Source organism: Botryllus schlosseri, chromosome 9 (genome assembly GCF_051294905.1).
Source record: "Botryllus schlosseri isolate E-star chromosome 9, Bs_hap1, whole genome shotgun sequence".
NCBI classification, from domain to species: domain Eukaryota; kingdom Metazoa; phylum Chordata; class Ascidiacea; order Stolidobranchia; family Styelidae; genus Botryllus; species Botryllus schlosseri.
This window is the reverse complement of record NC_137244.1, coordinates 7613275-7622522: the sequence shown is the minus strand read 5'-3', so window position 1 is coordinate 7622522 and position 9248 is coordinate 7613275. Positions and strand designations below refer to the sequence as shown.

General features: G+C 38.2%; 1 long non-coding RNA gene across 1 annotated transcript; it reads left to right on the top strand.

The window, feature by feature from the left end:
• Positions 1 to 6464: 6464 nt before the first annotated feature.
• Positions 6465 to 8348, top strand: LOC145447148 (uncharacterized). The gene is made up of 2 exons (XR_013917471.1): positions 6465 to 7131; positions 8156 to 8348. It is a non-coding gene; the product is annotated as an uncharacterized LOC145447148 (long non-coding RNA).
• The last annotated feature ends 900 nt before the right edge of the window (positions 8349 to 9248 follow it).

Below are 9248 nucleotides of genomic sequence, written 5' to 3'. Positions count from 1 at the left end.
ACGAAGAACTTACTGCGGATGAGGTGGAATTCTCACCATGCCTGAATTTCACAACCGGTAATGAAGAGAGCAATATATAGGAACATGGCGAATGGGATCTGCCGTATTTTTGTGCTTGATGTTTTGAGGCATATATACCGGCTCGTGTAGCCCAACAACGCATGATACACATACACACGATCTGTTAATATATGCATACAATGTGTGCATCATTTTTATTGTTCATATGCCGCTAGACAATAAAGCCCTGTAAGGTTTTTTAACAGGGATGTGGAGTGGGTAAATTCTTCCACTTACGCCTACTGCGACTATGTACATTTTGAATAGACCGACTCCGACTACCACTCCGACTATTTTCCGCGCAGAGCTCCGACTCCAACAGTACTTCAAAGTTTCTTCAAAAATTATATGCCACAGTGACGGTTGAATGACTTTCACACAACCATCAAACATATGCAAACATATTGCTCACGATGACATGCAAAATTGTTTTATTGTGGCACATCTCGGAACATTCACTGTGCAATTATCTTGGAAATATTCATTTTGAAATATTCTTTCTTTTTCATATGTTATAATTTTTATAACATAGACAAGCCACTGATACTCTAATATATATGAATCATTCGAACATGATATACATCCCATCATGTAAAATTAAAACGGGGATAAAACAATAGAAATGTAGCACTAGTCAGGACCGAAACAGCACTTCGTCAGCCCCCCCTCTCCATAAAAAACGTTGGTCTTAGCCAGGGTTGTAACCAAGTCACACTGTTCCGAGTCACGAGTCAATCTTACTTTTGTGGTTTTGACTCGAGTCAAGTCGAGTCATTTTCAATTCATCACCGAGTCGAGTCCGAGTCCAAGTCCCCGTTTAAAGGGTCAAGTCCGAGTCATAGTGTTATGACTCGAGTCCGAGTCCAAGTCACAGTATTGAAGCCATGTTCAACTTATGTTTTCAATCCTGTTTGGGTGATATCGAATTCCTTGCTTGCCAAACATGGTCATTTTGTCCCTATCCTAGTCTTGGCACATGTTTATTTAGGCAGATAACGGACAGTTCCTGGCCTCATTTACCGATGCTATAGATAGACGAGACAGGCCGCCAATATGATAACTTTACTAATCTTAGAACATAAAATCAAATATATGTCTTGTCAGTCTGATACATCACAGATACAAGCATTCAGTTTTTATTACGAGCACATCGACGACAGCTTCCAGCTTATAGAGAACCAACGAATTCACGTCTACATATGCTATGTGATAGAGAACCAACGAATTCACGTCTAGATACCACCTGATAGAGAATCAACAGATGCATGTTTCTGTAGAAGTACAGTCTTTCTTTCACGTCATCAGGTGGTTGACTAAAAATAAGGTTGACTAAGGAAAAGGTCAACTATCCTGCTCAGCTCCCGAAAAAGCCGCTTGAGCTTTACTTCAGTGCTGATTTACTGTATCTTAGTCGAATTTACCCTACATTAACCAAAAAAATCTCAAAAAAGGACAAAATCTTAAAAAATAAACTACTTGATAAACTTGTTACATTGCCTAAAAGTACTTAAATTTGGCTCAATTCCAACCTGTAGAAAGCAATGCTATGAGATAAAATTTTAGAATAATTACAAATAGAGACTTTTGAATTTTACCGGCTACATCATGATATTGTTAGATTGTGTAAAAATGTGATTCATAGCAAATTTGGCCTAATTCCTAAAAAAGAAGCGAAGTTATTAGAGTGGAATATTTTGGATATGAAAAAATAGTCGGCTTACTACTATAGTATGTAGTTATATTATATGAAAGAATCTCCCTCTAAAAATACTCCATTTATCTTGAAATCCAAAATTTTCTCCTCTCATATCATTTATTCTACTTTTTAAAATTAAGCCAGATTCGGTGTCGTTTTTATGCAACATAATAATTTTATCAAAGCTACTAAATAGAAAAAAGAAGAAGTTATTTTTAAACAGCCATATTGTACAAACAGCACACAACATTAGCCATTCATTAGTACTCACGTGCACAATGCGCATACCTAACAAAACGTCAAAAGGACGTGGGGGGAGGGGTATTGTGTGTTTTCACAGACAGCAGATCAAATCAATGAGTTACACTTCAAAAATACCAAAGTGGAAAGGAGATCCTCGGATATGTTAAAGCGGCATGGCCTTATAATAAATCCACATCTACTGAATACACTGGCGCACTAGATGCAGGAATTGACAAGCATCTTTGAACCTAACTGAAGAGCAATGGATACTCATTCTTTCTAGTCGCTCAAAAATGCAAAGAATAACCACCTTGAAATCTACACATGAGCTTACATAGTCTCTTCCAAGTACTTGACCATCTGAGTCATTTCATTGGCTCTAATCGAACTTTGCTTCGACTGTTTGCTTGTATAATAGAAAAGTCTTAAGTACAGGGTTGTAATGACTCGAGTCATGACTCGACTCGAGTCAGACTCGAGTCACGATTTTGTTATGACTTGACTTGACTCGAGTCATTTTCTTGAAATGGGAAAATGACTCGACTCGACTCGAGTCAATATTTGGATTGACTCGACTTGTACTCGAGTCATTACGCATGACTCGACCCAAGTCATTGACTCGGCTTATTTTATATGACTTGAAGATGAAGAAATTTGCGAATCATAATGGCTAGATCAACGCATCCGACGAATTCTGCCGACATCGCTATTTGTCACCACTGCTTTCGTAGCACTTGTCTGATATCAGATATGCCGCCGTAAAAACAACAGAAAATGATACATAGTAGCAATGCATTGTACAAAATCGTCGAGTGATGAAGAGGTAATAGATCCTCCGCAATTAAAGTACTCAAGACTTTTCACTCATACAAGCAAACAATTGAATCAAAGTTCAATTACAGCCAATGAAATGACTCAGATGGTGAAGAGACTGATAAGCTCATGTGTAGATTTGAAGGCCATGATTCTTTGCATTTTTGGGCGACTAGAAAGAATGAGTATTCAATGCTCTTCAGTGTGGTTCAAAAATGCTTGTCAATTCCTGCATCTAGTGCACTAGTGGAACGTGTATTCACTATTCAGTAGATGTGGATTCATTCTACGGCCATGCCGCTTTAACATATTTGAGGATCTCCTTTCCACATTAGTATTTTTGAGGTGTAACTCATTGATTTGATCTGCTGTCTGTGAAAACACACAATGTCCCTCGTCCATTTGACGTTTTGTTAGGTATGTGCATTGTGCACGTGAGTAATAATGAATGGCTAATGTTGTGTGATGTTTGTACAATATGGCTGTTCTAAAATAACTTATTTTTTATTTTACTCGGTGGTTACTTGATAAAATTGTTATGTTGCATAAAAGGAACACTAAATCTGGCTTAATTTGAAAAAAGTGGAATCAATGATGTGAGAGGAGAATATTTTGGATTTGAAAATAAATGGAGTATTTTAGTGAGAAGTTCTTTCATATAATATAATTAGCCTACATAGTAGTAAGCCGACTATTTTTTCATATCCAAAACATTCTACTCTAATAACTTCACTTTTTCTAGTTGGAATTGAGTCAAATTTGCTATGAATCATATTTTTACACAATGTAACAATATCATGAGATAGCCGGTAAAATTCGAAAATCTCTATTTGTAATTAGTCTAAAATTTTCTTTCACAGCATTGCTTTCTACTGGTTGGAATTGAGCCAAATTTGATTTTTTAGGCAATCTAGCAATTTTAAGAAGTAGCCGGAAAATTTGAAAAAATGTTTTTGAACAGCTCCATTGTACAATTATTTCTCCAATGCTGTAACTGCGATGTAGTCTGTAATGCAATTGGGAAAACCGGAAAACCTTTAGTATAATTAAAAGGTATCTGTTCTGTTGTCACTGCACAATGCACATAGTTGTATGCACGCTTTTACAGCATGCTGGCCTGTTGTAAATACCTTTACATAAACATGCATCCATTGATTCTCTATCAACTAGTATCTTGACGTGAATTTGTTGGTTCTCTATCAGATAGTATGTAGACGTGAATTCGTTGGTTCTCTATCAGCTATTCGTGAGCTATCGTCGATGTGCTCATAATAAAATCTGAATGCTTGTATTGGTGATGCATCAGACTGACAAGAGAGATATTTGATTTTAAGTTCTAAGATTAGTAAAGTTATCTTTAGCATCGGTAAATGAGGCCAGGACCTGTCCGTTATCTGCCTAAATAAACACGTGCCAAGACTCTGATCGGGACAAAATGAGCATGTTTCGCAAACAGGGAATTCGATATCACCCAAGCAGGATTGAAAACATGAGTTGAACATGACTTCAATACTGTGACTTGGACTCGACTCGAGTCATAACACCATGACTCGGACTTGACACTCTAAACGGTGACTTGGACTCGGACTCGAGTCTGTGATGAATTGAAAATGACTCGACTCGTCTCGAGTCAAAACCACAAAAGTATGATTGACTCGTGACTCGGAACCATGTGACTTGGTTACAACCCTGAGATTGCGGAGGATATATTACCTCTCACTGGATGATTTTGTACAATGCAATATGCATTGCTACTATGTTACATTGTCTGTTCTTTATACGGCGGCATATCTGATATCAGACGAGTGCAACAAAAGCAGTCAGCAGAATTCGTCAGATGCATTGATCTGACCATTACGATTCGCAAATTTCTTCATCTTCAAGTCATATAAAATAAGCCGAGTCAATGACTTGAGTCGAGTCATGTGTAATGACTCGAGTACAAGTCGAGTCAATCCAAATATTAACTCGAGTCGAGTCGAGTCCTTTTCCCATTTCAAGAAAATGACTCGAGTCAAGTCGAGTCACAAAAAAATCGTTAGTCGAGTCTGGCTCGAGTCGAGTCATGATTAACCGTAGGCTACTTATTGGGCTTCGTCCCCAGACCTCTTCACCAGGCTATACTTTTATCAACTACTTGTCACCGAGATTTGTTGTACTGTCGAGTGAGCTAGCTTCTATCGTCTAACCACAGCGAAGCGCGAAAATTTTTTTTCTATAATTCATGATTGCATCGGTCATTTTTATCGGGAATTGCAAATAGATTGATATCAATTTTGTATCCTATCTCTCTTTTCACGTAATTAGTAGACCTGAGTGTGGTGTCCCGGAAATGTAGAGTCAGTAAATATTAATACTTAGATAGTATATTCAATTGAATAATAATTAAACATATTCGGGCGGACCCGTTGGATATTGATTTCGTCACATGATGCTATTTCGAAAATTCCTGGCTGCTATGTCACAAGACATTTAAAACACGTAAACGTACTGAACTAAAAGACGCACACGATTTCAAATTGGTATTTCTTCACTGGCAAATAATTTTTCTGAGCGGGATGGCATTTGTCTTGTGAGGTTCAGATTGCAAGGACATGAACATTCGGCGCCAGACATATATCTAAGTTGAAGTATAAGGGCAGTCCTTTTCGGCCAAGGTTTTCTCGCTGCCGATCGTTCGCGCCAACTTCTCGAAGTCGCATGTTACATGGCCTAACTAAAACTTCATTTGTCTTGGTCCGTCGTGCGCGGTAATGGCCTACGCCGAAATGCCCATTGCGTATTATTTCGTGGGGGAAGGGTACCCAATAATCAAGATATTTGGCAACGTTAAATCGCGACTAGCGCGGGAATATTTCGAAAAAGTCGCATAAATTTTCAGAAAACAGCAAATATAATTTACGGTAATTCACGAAATAATTTCGGGCCCCCTTCATGCTCGCCCCCTCCCAATTGGGTCGTTTGGGGTGCGGCCGTTACGGTCCTGGCTATAGTCAGTCTTGACTACACTCTTAGAAATATTCGTAGATTTACCCAAATTATACCGGTAAATTCGTCCCGTCAGTTATATTAACGGTAAATGCCCGTTAAATTTATATACGGGCACGTTAAATTTACTTGTTTTTAAAGGTTAAAAAAATTACAGATTAAGTTCGTAGAAGCAATTTACGGGATAACCAGTATTTCAGATTTACTTTTTGATTTGTAAAAGCAATTTACTGGATAATCAGTATTCCGGATTTACTTTTGCATTCGTACAAGCGATTTACTGGATAATCATTATTTGCAACATTGCTATTGCCTTTACAATTCGATCATTTTACACGCTTACGGTCTTATTATGGACATATATATGTGATTTTCGTCATTACATCATGTTTCAATCATCAAGCAAATTACGACATCGATGGCCGTGCTGAATGCTAATCGGTGAGTGGTATCCGAACATTGGGCATTGCAGATACCATCGTTTATATCGATTTATAAATAGTATCCTTTGAGACATCAAGGTCTAGCAATAGTAGCATGCCAAGCGAATTCGGTATCTTATTTAGTTTTACTGCAGGTATGATCTTTTGTGTAATTATCTGCTGGACCAGTTCTGCCAGCATTGTAGACTCCTTAACGCATGTACGATGCAAACTACATATCGAAACACTGGAGCTGGTGTTTAGCCGCCATGCTCCTTTGCCATTGCGACGAGAGCAGTATACGTCGTTTACCTTTTACCTGCGAATGGCCTTATGAATTGTTTGATCATGAATTCGTAGCTGATCGAGCGAACAGTACATTATGGCGTCATACATATTCCAGACGTAGCGGCGTCAGACGTCACTCAGACATATCTGAGCACGTGCGGCTGAATGTTCCGAGATAGATATTATATCGACGCAATGTTTTCGTATTGGATAATAACAAGATGCGTTGCTGTAAGATATTGAGGGTTTCGAAGCCACAGCTTAACTTTAGCTTCAGAATATTGCAGGTGTTCATAGCAGATATTGTAGGTATAGCAGTATCCGAGCTCAAACCTGGCAAGTTGCTCTCAGTCCTGTTTCTGAAGACGTATCTATTTTCGTTACAGTTTAATGGTGAACAGAAGCTATGGCTTATAAGAATGTATTACATTTTCTGACATTGAACTACACGAAAATGGAAGCGTTATGGCATTATGAATCATGACGTCGAATGCTTATATGATAGAAAGGGATCATTCCGCCTCTCGCTTCTAGCACTGTGCCGTGCGAAATACGTTGGACGTGCGATGCAAATGAATATTGCCAGAAAAGTTTGCAATCACGCTGGAAAAGATGATTCAGGTACGAAGTCCTAGGCCAGGGCTATCAAACTCAACTTGCGTCGCTGGCCGGATTCAAACATTCAAACCGCTCGCGGGCCGGATCAGTCAAATCATTCCAAAATGTTACGGTACCTCAAAACGCCCATCCTTACTTTTCGCTTGAATAGTTTATTATCAATGCTGTATAAATTATGGTATATTACATAACATTCACGATCATATCATATGGATATATTCTAGCAGCCCCTTTACTCGCAAACAACGGAATTTTGGCAAAAATTCAAAGAATGATCTTTTGAATTCAACCGCTAAAACAGTGACTCTAACGACTGAATAAGCTGACATATTTGTGTGCTCCCTTTGTTTTATTCGTAATCTGCTGTTAACTCGGCGTATACGCTTTAAGGAACACAAGTGATTTAATTGTAAACGCAGACGTTGGAATTTGGCTCATTATTAATCGTCATTCGGGTTTCTCTGTCTGTCTGGGGCCTTTGAGTAGAAGTGATACAGCAGTGCGACCAAATATATTTGAATTGTATTTTTTGTAACTATTATATTCTCCATGCGACCTGCATATAACAGTTTCTTTTTCACTGTACGAAGAACTACTTTTTGTCTCATTTTTTCATAAAAATCTGAACTCAGTGTGCACTTTTTGGAGTCTTGGGAACTAGATGTCAGTATCACCAACTTGTTCCTGATGATGACTAGAGTAAAACCATAACACCACTGTCGGATAATTATAGTACGGCCTATGATCTTGATATTTGTGGCCTTGCGAGAACTCCGGGAAGTATTTCTTACAATAATGTCTCAACATTTGTTAGAAAATGTGCTGGGAAATACAGGGGTTTTTCAAACTACTCAGAATTGCTTTGCAAGCTACATGCGGCCTGCGGGCCGTATGTTCGACACTCCTATCCTAGGCCATCATTATTCGATAAATTCACAAGAATATGAAAAGTCGCAGTATGTCATACTATAACGTCTCAAAGTTTCCAAATTGTAAATGTATTGATGACTGCATAATTCTTGTTCAGATTACAGAAGAACCTACAAAAGAGCATGGCCCAAAGTACAGTCCTTTAACTGCTGCTAAAGTTCTGATGAAGCCCTCTTCATTCAGGCGACTGCTGACTGATGATCTCCACAAGAAAGACTGGATTTTCGTCATTATCCGCATTTACGTTTTTTTTACGTGTTCCCGCATCAAATAAACCTGATTCAAATTTACTGGTTTCAGGAATGTTAAGCTGCTGCAAGGGACCAGACGAGTATATTGATATTACAGCAGATTTCTGTTACGTTTAGCTACGGAAATTTTCCGTAAAATTTTCTACGGTCAGCATATGTAAAATCATATTACGAGGAGAGTTATTTCGAATTTACTGGTCTCATCAGCGTAAAACTGCTGCACTGGACCAGACCAGTAACTTGGTATTACAGCCGTTTTCCGTTACGTCAAGTAACGGGAATTTTCCGTAGAAATTTTAACAGTCAGTCTTTGTAAAAATAAATTACGGTCAATATTATTTACGGGAAAATATTTTTCAAATTTACCGGTCTCAAAGTCGTAAAACTGCTGCCAGGACCAGACCAGTAATTTGGCATAGAATATTTTTAACAGTGTAGCTAGTGTGTGAGTAAACAACTAATACAGGGATGTACATATTCTCTCACTATACTGATGACAAGCACACGCTCCCTCACTACTAATAAACGGTGTTCAGAAAGCAAATTTGGGGAGTAGTCAAGTAGCATGTAGCCGACTTGCACTCTTTCTTAAACATTCGTTCGACCCTAGTGGCTGAGCTCCTTACTAGAAATATTTTTTATTTTGTCAAGTCGGATGCGGCGTTTGGTTATATTTGCATCAATTTTACAAGTGACTTTGTCACTTACACAGCCAGACGACGTATTTACTTTTTCATTATATCATGGTATAATTCCAAAAATTGCACCATATCAGTATTTTTGTGTTGGTCGCGATTTGGTTCAAATTGTCTTTCTCTGTGCAATTTGCAATACATGTCCAACTTTATCAATATCGTTACTAATAACATTGATTGTTGATACATACAAAACCTATTTTATTTATTATTGGTAATTTTAGGAGATGTTTGAAAGGACTTG